Genomic DNA, 13,737 nt, shown 5'->3' on the forward strand with positions numbered 1-13,737 from the left:
CAGCAGGTCGTGCTCAGTGGTCTGAGAAGAAAGCTTCCAGCAGCAAAACAAAGCAACAGCATGTTGTCCAGCAGCCATGGAAGAAACACATGGGGAAGCTGACCTCATGGGAATTTTCAGTCATGTAGTGCTTTGCCCTATGCAGCACTCTAAATTTCAAATTTGAAATTTGAAATTGAGCGACTGCACCGCGTCTATAAGATATCGGTCAAGATCCCGCCTCGTTTGGATGCAGATAAATTCAAATTTCAAATTAATGGATGGACCTCCATGCACACACAATTCCTCACAATGGCGGCCTCCCCTGCTGTTCGAGATCAAAAATCGAGAACTATCCACCGCATGCTCCTATCAAATCTTTCTATGGGTCATGTATGGTGAACCAACCTCCATAGGGGCATTAAATGCCCTATGGTAGGCTGGTTAGCTCTGGCCGTATCATTGGGCTTCATCTATAATAATAAATGTTGTAACAAGAATCGTGACATAAAATATAGTAGTCTAAGTAGATGGCGACATTGCCCGGAAATGGATGCCGTTCAGAAAAAAGTCCAACTCCGGCCACCGATTCTGGCGACTTGAAAAGGAGTCAGCGGCTGGTTGTCGTATGACGGACTGCGAGTTTCGTATGACAGGGACCATCTGTCGGATGACCATCACATAGCCATCCCCGCCTTTCACAACATAGTCAGCCCCAAAGCAGACTCTCTTTTTTGGGGCATCTATGTTTCCTTTTGCAAGTGACCAATGCTTCATTCTATGCTCTCTGGGACAAACATTGTTTCCCTTACATTCAAAACCAATTCCACCATGAAACCTACAACCAGAAGCAGCTCTGGCACCAAAATACTCCCCATATTTGGAGATCTTGTGCTTCCTCTGTCGCCAGAAATGAAAATGGAAGACCATCTGAAAGATGTTTCGGCTCCAGTGGGATGTCTTGCCGAAGCTAAGTTTGGAGGACTGCACAGTTGAGATTGAGCGCATGCAGACAATGGAAGCTAAAGTTGGAAACCATTAACGAGTTCCAGCCAAAGCTTAGAGACCTGATGCAGTCAAATATTGAACATTTTCACTAGCATCAATATTCATGTATAGACCAGTTGGAACTATTCAATATTTGATGTAGGGCTACCTACACTATATTATTAAATCTGGTTTATTTTGGGTTTGCAATTTGCATAGGTATGTTGTGAATCTGTGAAAGAATGATCTTTTTTTTATATAATTTATCAATTACTTTTGTCTTTTAATACATAATATAGCTCTAATAAGCCACACGCTCTGCAACAATCTAAATTCATGAATTAGCTGTGTATGAATGGATTTGATTTGTCAGGCTTGTTCTTGCATATTTGACGAATTCTTTTCTAATATTTACTGTGCCTGCCTAGAAACAAAAATGTCCTAGTTTGAAGTATTGGTTTAATACTTCATGTTATTGCATATTTAGTGAATGCGTTTTTAATAATAAGGAGGGTTGCACGGCAGATAGTCCCTGCTTTAAGGGGAGGAACAGAGAGCGTGTTGTTGAGTAGGTTGACTTCGAAGTTAAGGCAAAGGGCTATAAGCAGGATTTTTGTAGTTGGCAGAGAGGGCTCCCATCCATGGCCTAGCAAGTACAATGATCAAGATTTTGTGCAGTTGGTAGAGAGGGCTCCCATCCATGGCCCAGCAAGTACAATGATGGTAGAGAGGGCTCCCATCCATGGCCCAGCAAGTACAATGATGGTAGAGAGGGCTCCCATCCATGGCCGAACAAGTACAATGACCGTATTAGACGAAGCTTATTAGCTCTTGCATTTAAATAGCAAGTTGTTAGAATCAGCCACATGACACAGGAACTTAAATTTTGGCAATAAACACCATAAGCCAGACCTCCATAATTAGTGAAAGTAATTAGTAGCTTTATAATGCATAATATTACTGATGTTAGTAGCATTTAGTGAAGTTAAAACTACTGATATAGTCTGGTATTGAGTCCATGCAAATATAGTCCGCCCATCCCATGTCTGGAAAAGGGTGACTAGAAAACATAAATTTGTGTTCCCACTGAGTGGACCTCCTACCAATATAATAAGAAGAACATGAACTCTTAGCATATCCGCATAATAAAAGAAAAAAAGAACTCACAGATTGTCAACATAATGTTAGCAATATTTATTAAGCATTTAATGTCTAAGATATTACTAAGATAGATATATCCCTATATTTCATTAACGAGTGGCGAGCATGAAAATTTCATTAACAAGTGGCGAGCATGAAAGCAAAAACAAGTGGCTTGCATCCACAAGTGGCCCGTGTAGGTGAAAACAAGTGTGCTGCATGAGGATACAAGTGACAAGCAGAGGTTTCGGCTATCAGGGGCATTGTGGCTCCCATGAAAATTCTATATCGTGTTCGGGGACAGAAACTCATAGCCTATGGTAGTGGTTTTTATCATTGCAGTAGTCGAACTGCTCTTATATTATAGGGCCTTGTTCCCCTATGTTGACTGGTATAATATAATGAGGTAACAGACAAGTTTCCTTTTTACTGGTGATTGTCGCCCCCGACAAAACGATAGTGGAGCTAGAAGCCCTGAGCGAGCGAGCGATATAGTAGTTGTGGAATGCGATATATAAGTTAATGTTTAGTTTTTCTTCTACGTTGTCGAGTTCCTATTAATAGTACTAAATGCCCTATTATAATAAGTAGTAGAGGACTGATTATGAAAGGGCTTTTTAGATTAACTATTTCAACATTACCCTTTTGAACTTGTTTCAAAATAGGGGAAACCTTACTTTGATTTAATGAGAGCCACAAACAGATCAGGGTAGGAAAACACCTTTCAGATGTTCCAGGTAAGGTCCAAAGAGGGGGTGGGCTTAGAGACTTTGATTGGGGGCCTTACCTGAGTGAGAGACGAATAACTCTCATTCTATTGGTAGCAAGTCCCACGCAGGTGGATCGTCATTTCGACTATTATCAGTCTTCATATCGTAAACATCCACAACTATAGAAGACAAGAGAATAGCTTCATTCAGGTAAGATCAATATTCTAGTATTCATTCCATTCGGCACTATATTATAGGGCAAGTCCACTCAAAGCAAGCCCAGAGTAGCTATTCTCATTCATAGTATAGAAAATCCTAATACTTTCATGAAGGTGATTCGTTAGTATGCCTAGTTGTGGGTGGTCTCATAGTATAAAACACATAAGCAATAAAGCGGGTGACTCCACAGTCAACTAGCTAACATGGAATTAAATTTGCAGAGCCATTCATATAGAAAAATGATTTAAAAAATAGATATAAATTAAATTAAATATCGGAAAGGAAACTTGGCCGTGGGCATGCAAGGCTTGCATGTAGCCCACGTATCGCCTCTCCACCCTCTAGGACTTGTAATGGCTATCTCAAACCTAGCCACTAAGGCTCACATTCTGGTACGCCCTGCTTATTCGCCTTAACTGTTATCCGTACAACCCACCTGCCTTCACAGAAGCTACAACGTTCACCTTGACTGATGGTGTACCAGATTAGATATAAACTGGTTCTATAGCCATTTGAGCACGTTGTAAACACACTTTTTTGACCTGATATGTGGAACCCCAACTTCACAATGAAAGTCACTTTTTAGCTTTTTAGAATGGCTTTTGAAGATGTTTCACACAAGCAGCTAGGGAGGATTAAAATGCTACGATTGCTCAGATTGATGGTCTGGGCTAGCTGCTACAACTTGATGGGATCGATGGCTTTTAGGTTGAGCGCATGCTTGCTCGCTTTTAGAAATGGAAGGTAGGAGTGAAAGGTTCATGGCGATAGTGCCTACGCTATTGCTATTCTAGGCTTCAACAATAGTAAGGGCTAGAATCCATTGGGTGAAAAGGAAGTAAGTAGAGGGTGAAAGCAAGGTCCCGGTTGGTGCTTTTAAGAGAAGGGTAATGAGGCTTGGGCATAAGTCTCTGGGACCTGTCTTTACTGAAAATTGTGCTAAGGGTAGCAAGAAAACTTGAAGACGAGGTGGGACCTATAAATGGGGTATCTTCATCGATGGCTCGCGGCATTGACAGTAGGCTTTCCTCTGGCAGTGAAGTGCAAAAACTTTGTGCGATGGATATTGAGAAAATTGGTAAACTCCAAAACCCGATTGTGTGTCACAGTTCCATTGTAAGGGCTCCAACCGCTCAAGTAAACTCCAAAACTCGACTGTAGTTTCACAAATCCATTGTAAGGACGCTCAGGTAAACTCCAAAACCTGACTGTAGTGTCGCCAATCCATTGTAAGGACATTGCATTGCATTGTAGAGCTTAGGATAATGTCACCAAAATAATCTTTGAAGCTACTTTTCTAACAATAAACGATTAGATTGCTTACATTTATGCAGTCTCTAGCACTATTTTATGCCGGTGAGTTAAATGCAATTCTGAGATTTTCTTATGATGTATGTTTGCATTGTGAATGTATGGATGCAGCCTCCATAATCAAACACAAGGCAGGCACATTCCAGAAATAAGGGAAGCACACATACCTTTATACCTATCGGAACAAGGGCAGGGCAGGAGGCAGAGCCCTCGAACCAAAGAGCAAGGCATGTGGCGAAGCCCTCAGAACCTTATATGCATGTGAAGGTACACAAAAAATCCTTCTTGCTCCTTAACGAGCTCTGGTTTTGGTCCATTATCATTCTCGCATAGCTGCTTTCCCATATACGTTTCTCTATCTTGCACATTTCCCTGCCTCACATAGGTGGAAGCTAGGAGGGTAAAAAATCGCGCCCAAACATAGGCGTATCACTATTCATGCACCACACAAGCAAAGACTTGAAATATCCAAAGGAAATTAGTTGTGTTCTTCCCCAGCAACAACAAAAGCCAGCAAAATAAATATGAGGTACCTTTAAATTTCTCGCCCATATTCCGCTGACGGTCTCTGCAAATATCCCACATCATAGTCAGTCTCTGGGAATATCCCACGTCATAGCCAACAACAGCAAAACCCAGCAAAAGAAGTAAAGCCAACAAAAGAAGTAGGAGGTGCCAATGAAGGACAAGGACCAGACAAGAGGAAAAAACATGTATCACAGACACGAAGGCAGTACATGCAGTAAGCCATGTGGTATCTGGTCTGGTTGCATGCAGTGTGTGTGTCCCTAACATATATATCACTAACATATCTAAATAACCCAAACATTTAATCGAAATGAGTTAATGCCAACATTAGTTTCACAATTGAAAATGCCAGAGAAAAATCTCAAAGAAACATGAAAATAACATATAGTTCTAGCCTCCCTGTCTCGGGAAGAGGCCAAATAAGATGGCAAAAAAAATTTCGCTATGAAAAATATGTCGAGAGTCTTAAAACTTTGGTTATTGAAAATCTTAAACAGGTCAATTAATGTTAGTGAGCATCATATCGATTACTATAGTCCCTCCCTAGCCTGCGACAAGGACTAATAAAGAAAGAAACAATGTCGCAGTTTGAAGTATTAGTTTAATACTCCGTTTTATTGCATATTTAGCGAATTCTTTTCTAACACTAACAATGTCTAGCAAGAAATAATGTAATAGTGAACTATTGGTTTAATACCCTTTGTTTTTTCATATTTAGCGAATTCTTTAAGTGCATAGAGTTGGTTGCAGAATTACTTTCTGTGTATAAAGTTTCACAAGAGTCACATTTTTAACCTGTGTTGAAAAATCTCACAAAATTGGTTCGAGAATTTATTTTTATGTATAAAGCTTCAAACGATTCTAATTTTATTTTTACCTTGAGGCTCTTTTGAAAAATATACAGTAACACATATTAAATCTATTTCAACACTTTACGCAAAATAATTGTATTCAAAACTGTAGGTTTATTAACTTATTTAAACTTTATTTTACAGAGATACATTTGCATATGTTGTCATATTTATATTGATTTTTAAATTTAAATTTTAAATTTATTAATTAAGATTTTTTAAATATATGAAATTGATAAAATATGAAAAATATAAAGAAAAAATTACAATCATATATCATTATTATGAGTATAATATATGTGGATAAAACACAATTAAAAAGTGAAAATATTGTGTTCCTTGTAGCTTCATGACCCGGATTATCCACAGTTTCTTGTTTATTCTGCCAACGTTTCAAACCCCAAAGGGGGTCCATCATCAGGACAAAACAGAAAGAATATGAATGAGAAATTATTATTGAGAGAAGAGAGCAAGCGACCTGGATATAAATAAACTAAGAACCCTAATTTTATATAATGGTAAATAAACTAAGAACCCTAATTTTATATAATGGCCGACACATGATATAATTTTATTTTAATTTTATTTATATAAATATTAATTGATTAATTCATTTAATAATTAAATTAGTTTATTTATTAATTTTATTAAATTATTTTTATTTTTATATTTTTATATTGATTAATTCATTTAATAATTAAATTAGTTTATTTATTAATTTTATTATTATTTTTATTTTTATAAATTGGTTAGTAAGTAAATTTTTAATTTTAATTAATAAAATAAATTTGTTTTTTATCAATTAATAAGACTTTATTAAATTTCATTAAAATTTTTCTTTTAATTTTAATTTAAAATTTTTAATCCAAATGAATTTTAGTTTGATTGAAATTATTGTTTCTTTTAAAAAAATCTTAATTTTAAATTATTTAAAATTTTTTCATACCAATTGAATTTATATTTATATTTGATTAAAATTATTTAAAATTGAATTTTTTTATTTGATTAAAATTTTTATTTTATTTAAAATTTTTATTTATTTTTATTTTCATTAAATTTATATTTAATTTTCAATTTCATTAAATTTTCATTTTCATTAAAAATTTTATTAAAATTTTTTATTTAATAGATTAAATCAAATTAAATTAAATTAATTTATTAATTTATTTGATTAAAAGATTTTTATATTTGAATATAATTAAAATTATTATACATAAGATTAACTTCAAATTCATTTCTTTTTATTTAAATAGAAATAATGTAGGGCCAGCATGTGAGCCTGGGGAAAGAACTAAGCAAGAGTGGTTACCAACTGGCTGGAATGTCTGAATAGGCTATTAAGGGTCTAATACGAGTGAAGGATTCGGAAGGGTAGCCTGACACTTGAAACAAGGAGTAGCCGCTGCGCCTTACTTTCTTTCATGCCAGAATGAATCGAAGTCTCTTGCCCACCTCCCTCTCAGTTAGCGCCTTCTTGGATGGATATATATAGGGAGTCAGACCTGTCTCTTTCAAGGGAAGGTAGAGCCCCTACACCATGAATAGAATAGATGGTCTCTATACTTCTTCCTTCTCTGAGGTGTCTGACCTAAGTTACGTAGGGTTAGGCATATAGCAGTCCGGTCTGTTAAGTAAGCATTACCTTTCGTTAAGGTCTGACCTGAGTACAAGGGGGAAGACATTGTATGTGGAGTTATTTAGGTTGTTGTAGATACTAAAGCTTCATTGTTATAATATTTGGTTATGCTTTATTGTAAAACAAAAAAATCAAAATGAATGAAACCTTTTTCTTCCTAGCCGCCTCGTTCTTATGCATCCCTAAAGCTAACTAGGGGTTATGTTTTACTCATGTTTAACTCTTTCAACCCTCAATTAGACTTACTACTTCGACTCTTTTATAGTCTTCTTCATAATGTTCATGTGGGTAGCCCATTTTCCATGAGTGAGGGTGGAATTCTCGTGAATTATGTTGTTCAATCACAACAGCTAGACACACATAGGCTTTGCATATCAAATTAACATTTTTCTTGCATCATTGAAAAGAACTACGAGTGTAGCATAGCATCAAAGCGCCATGCACTTACCTCAAAAAAACATCTTTTAAGACCTCAAAATTGCTTCAAAAAGTTTGAGACACCAATTCCTCAAACTATAGATATTATCAACAAAATTACTCTTATAAATTCAGTCCCTCAATCTTTTCACTCTTAAAACATCAAGATAGATGACAAATAATATAATGATCTTACTCTAATCATATATATCATTCACATAAAATTTCATTTACCTTTTTTTTAATCAAAATAAAATTTATTTGTTATTAAATTTCGTTTATAAAATTTAATAACAAATAAATTAAATTTATAATAAAATTTTATAAATGAAATTTAATAACAAATACAATTTATATTAATTAAAAAAAAGATAAATGAAAATTTATTTGAATGGTATATATGATTAAAGTAGGATCATTATATTATGTCATTTATCTGGATGTTTTAAGGGTGAAAAAATTGAAGGATTGAATTTATAAGAGCAATTTTGTTGATAATATCTATAGTTTGAAGAATTGGTGTCTAAAACTTTTTGGAGTCATTTTGAGGTCTTAAATGATGTATTTGGGGTAAGTTCATGGCTCTTTGATGCTATGCTACACTCATATTTTTTTCTAATGAGTTCTAAAGGACACCTTTAAATTTGCATATTTTGAAGTCTCTTATAATTTATAATTTAATAGTGTGAATTTGGTCTTTGACATGGATGGTATTACCAAATTGTTACAATCCGGGTCAACGCTTGGATTATTAAAAGCCTTGATTTTTATAGGATCTTTTCATTTTGTTTAACTTATTTTTTATTTTTATTTATTTTTTAAATAAAACTTATATTTTAACCATGAGATTTTAAAAAACATGAGATTGACACCTTTGTTTGAAGAAGATTTCTTTTGGTAATTTTTTAAGTTATTAATTTTTTAATATGTTTTTAATTGATGAATTGAAATTCATGTATATCTAATTAATTTGTTTTTATTATATAGATATTATATATCAAAAAATATCTTAAAAAACAGGGAATCAACTTTTTATTGAAAGGATTTTTGGATGGTCTACTATATCTCAGGTTCTGTGGCCTACACGAACTATCCAAAATTTAGTCCATTTACATGATGATAATGAATGTATTTTTTGAACATTTACAAATTTCATGCACATTATGTTTTTTTGTTTGAAACTCATTTCACAAATAGTGTTCTTTTTAATGAGATTGACATTGAAGTGACTTAAATGAAAAACATGGTATGTGTATTTCAATTTCTATTTTGTTAAATTTTATTGTTTAATTTAGTTGCAACAATATCTACATTTACTATTTTCATCTGAGAGTAATTATGAATATAATTTGTAGAAGTTAGATAAAACTGGTAAAAACTAATATCAAAAGTCATATCAAAGACAGTTTAAAAATAAAAATGTCATAGTTTTTTTGTGATGGGAAGGGGGACAGGTCAAATTTAATCTCTCACTCCACATGAAGTGCCTATCCCTTGTATTTGCATTATTTCCATCTCCATTTTAAAGGAAAAAGAGCACAACATTTTCACTTTTTAATTATGTTTTTTTGGTGATGGTGATGGTTCCTGACAGTCTGGCATACGACAACCAGCCACTGACTCTTTTTCAAGTTGCCAGACTCAGTTGCCGGAGTCCGAATTTTTTCCGAACGGCATCCATTTCCGGACAATTTCGCCGCCTGCTTAGACTACTCACAAAATATGTCCACTGGAAGCAGAATCGAGGAGGTGTTCTAGAGGATTCAAGAGAAACCATTATCAAAAGTACGCCTTGAATGCCCTAACCTAGCCCTCAGATAAGGCATCAAGGCTCGCCCGTTGATCGCAACACTACACAATTATTCACCATCTGTATTACTGCAGACTGGGCTTTCTCACCTCATTGTACCATGCAATGCACGAATTTGAGCATCCTCGTGACAACAAAAATAGAGGTCCACAGGAAAAAATAGTTTTGAAAAGTCCTAGTACAAAAATAGAAACGAAGCTACGGCCAATGTAGAACTCACAGTTTATATGAAAAGGCTCCATTATGCATTTAAGATCCCACATCCCACGCCTCCAAGGAAAATGCATCGACAACTACCACATCACACGCATGAGGAGACACAATCATTAAATGCTCATGGGCTCTTTAAAAGGAAATATCTAATCTATAGATAAAAAGGAAATGTTTAACGTTTACATATAGATATTCTCATCACTTGAATTTGAGATTATTAACTTTGGTGGGAACAGCTTTGCACAGGTTATATATGTGTGTTTTTTTAATATATGGATGACTTCATTCATGACTTCAGTTTGATATTAATAACTTGGGTGGGCAGAAACAGATATTGTAATCATGTGAGTAGGCCATAATATCCTCCAAACTCATTCACTTAAACAAGTTTGCCCATCTTTTATTGTTGAAGGTGTCATGCACAAACTAACGACACTGTTTTATATGTTGCCTTCGTATGGAGTGACGACGCGCTAATTTGTATCGAACTGAAATGTTAAAATACTAATTTTTTAACAAGGTTGTTGGTTGAGGAGTTGAGTTATTTTTCAAATACTCACAGAGAGACAAAACTCCTTATTTCTATCTTATGTACTGTGTTGATTACAAAACCCTCCCCCTGTATTCCTTAATCACTGTCGATATGCATTGCACTTTGCATCTGTCTTCAATTATCGACTATGACATGGTATTCCTTCAACTATCGACTATGACATGGTATTCGCCATGCCTCGACATAGGCCAAGAATATTTTCCATGCTAAAGATTCTGAACAAAGTAGTGGTAATGGTGTTGCCTAATGTTTTCAACATTAATTTAAAGAGATGTCAATGTTAAATTTATGTCTTATATATGGTTTTTTGTTTTTTAAACTTTGTTATGCCCACCTTCTACGACTTTCGGCTTAGAGATATTATGAATATATTAACTATGGGTCTTGGTGTAATAAATAGAAAGTCTCCCGGGCACACACCACACCTTACCCACATGAATGATTCGAAAGGAACAATCAAAGATTTATTTTCGTCAATCCAACGACAGTCAAATCCTCTTCTTGGCGGTAAGGGTAACCACCTGACCCCCTCTTCTGACCTAGTTGTCATTTGCACTCTCAAGTTCTATCGCAGGAGCTTTGAATACCTGTTAGCAATGGGGGAGTGGGGGTTTGCTTTTCGTTGTTGCCTTGGTGCTTTATCAATTTAGCTCTATGATGAGGACTTATTAGGCTACAACCATTACTCATTCTTCAATGACCATGGTCAAAGATTTATTTTCGTCAACCTGACGATAGTCAAATCCTCTTCTTGGCGGTAAGGGTAACCACCTGACCCCCTCTTCTGACCTAGTTGTCATTTGCACTCTCAAGTTTTGTAGCGGGAGCTTTGCATACTTGTTAGCAATGGGGGAGTGGGGGGTTTGCTTTTCCTTGTTGCCTTGGTGCTTTATCAATTTAGCTCTATGACGAGGACTTATTAGGCTACAACCATTACTCATTCTTCAATGACCATGGTCAAAGATTTATTTCTGTCAATCCAACGACAATAAAATCCTCTTCTTGGCGGTAAGGGTAACCACCTGACCCCCTCTTGTGACCTAGTTGTCATTTTCACTCTCAAGTTTTGTCGCAGGATCTTTGCATACTTGTTAGCAATGGGGAAGTGGGGGGTTTGCTTTTCCTTGTTGCCTTGGTGCTTTATCAATTTAGCTCTATGATGAGGACTTATTAGGCTACAACCATTACTCATTCTTCGATGACCATGGTCAAAGATTTATTTCTGTCAATTCGACGACAGTCAAATCCTCTTCTTGGCGGTAAGGGTAACCACCTGACCCCCTCTTCTGACCTGGTTGTCATTTGCACTCTCAAGTTTTCTCTCAGGAGCTTTGCATACTTGTTAGCAATGGGGGAGTGGGGGGTTTCCTTTTCCTTGTTTCCTTGGTGCATTATCAATTTAGCTCTATGATGAGGACTTATTAGGCTAGAACCATTACTCATTCTTCAATGACCATGGTGCTTTAAAATATCTCTATTGGCTCACATAACATTCCATCAAAATAGTTCTCATTAAAGCTATCCAACTCGGCAGTACTACAACAAAGTATGAGATCAAGTCTCCCATCCCATGAGCGTGCTAAGATTCCACATCTACAGATTCATCACCGTCAACAAACAACATGCCTCCCAATACACTTTTGATTAACCATTCGGGAGCCAACAAACAATGTGCCTCCCAATATACTTGTGATTCACAATTTGAGAGGCAACAAATAACGTGCCACCCAGTACACTCATGAACTCCATTTCTGAGTATCATTGAAACCATATTAACCACCTATGCTTAGACTCTAGCTAAGGTACCCTGTACCAATTGAACTTAACTTGATTGTGGATTCGAGGAATCTTTTACAATTTAATAGACAAGAAGGCATATTAAAATAAAGGTAAATCATGCAATGGTTGCATAATTAATAAAAAAATGGTTGTATAACCTATGTGACAATGACCTTGAAGTTGACCCATATTTGAAATGTGTAGTGGACCTATAATCCATGCGATGATATGGTTAACACCTATTTGAGTTATCTTCAACAAAAATCATATAAATAGTTTTAGTGAACAAAATTGTTGTGATTTTTTTTAGCTTGTAATTGTTAACATAGGCCTACCTTTTTTTGTTTGACCTATGAAATGTATTTGCATTCCTATATTGCAATTTGATATCTAATGAATTCTTTAAATCCCATTAACCTAGTTTTAACCTAGTTTTATACTAATTTACTAGACATTAATATACTTATTTGGCAGTATACCTCTAATCTTCATCTTACTAAAAAGGTCACTATCGACCATCACCAGATTGCTTGTACTCATGGGGATATTGCTTCAAAGAGGAGCAAGGCAATCTTCCCGCATAGTACTACCAAACGTCTTCACAATGGCCCTACGTATATGGAAAGAGATACTACGGATGAGGGCCTGTCCAAATATCATGTTTGGTCATTTTTAGTCCCTCATCGACATATATCAATGACTCCGATTATTTTTTCCAAAATTACACTCACATTCATCAAATTCAAATCGTTTCTTGACCCTAAGAAAACAAAGGGGAATACTTGGGCCTCAACCCTATAAAATCCAATGGGAGTACTCATGCCTACACTACAAAATAGAAAACAAACCAACCTAAACATTGAGAAACCATATACAAATTCTCGTCGATAAAAGCATGACCATATTTCTGTATCATCGAACAAATTCCAAATTTAAACGTAAAACCAAGGATTCAAAGCTAACATAAACAGATAAAGATTCAATATCATCTTAATAGTAGCCTACCACATAATGGAAAACCGAATCGAGTGTAGAGTTTATATGTTGCAAATTTTTTTATTTTTTATTTTTTATTTTTTTTATCTTTTAAGAAGATATTCCTACTACAGTGAATAACCTTGTTATATAATCAAATCAAGACAATCTTTGAGAGGTGAACATGTTTTTGAGGGTATTTGAAGGGAAAAACAATACACCCACTTTACCAACCAACCAAAGCCCTCATTAACAAAACACAATATTTACAAAATTTATGAAAATTAAATTAATATATAAAGTTTTAGGAATTTTTGTTGCTTCTAGTGATTAAGAATAATTTATAGGGATGATTTTACAACAATAGATCATATAACATCAATGTTACAATTTGAAAATTTTCTTATATAAATAGTTGTATGGTAATAATCTATAGGTGGCAAGAGGAGAAAATAGTAAATGACCGAGCACTCTATGTAGCATCATATCTAATTAGTCTATACAAAGCCATGTCTTTAATCAATGTCCATTTCTCTCAACTATGACCAAAATCTCCATTTTATATTACTTTTTTTGAGCTTTGGAGAATTTGCAATATAGATTTATTCTATCGAAGATCTACAAAAGGC

The sequence above is a fragment of the Pinus tabuliformis genome, chromosome 8 (genome assembly GCF_031772625.1).
Source record: "Pinus tabuliformis cultivar Carrire ecotype Pingquan chromosome 8, CPIR1, whole genome shotgun sequence".
NCBI lineage: Eukaryota > Viridiplantae > Streptophyta > Pinopsida > Pinales > Pinaceae > Pinus > Pinus tabuliformis.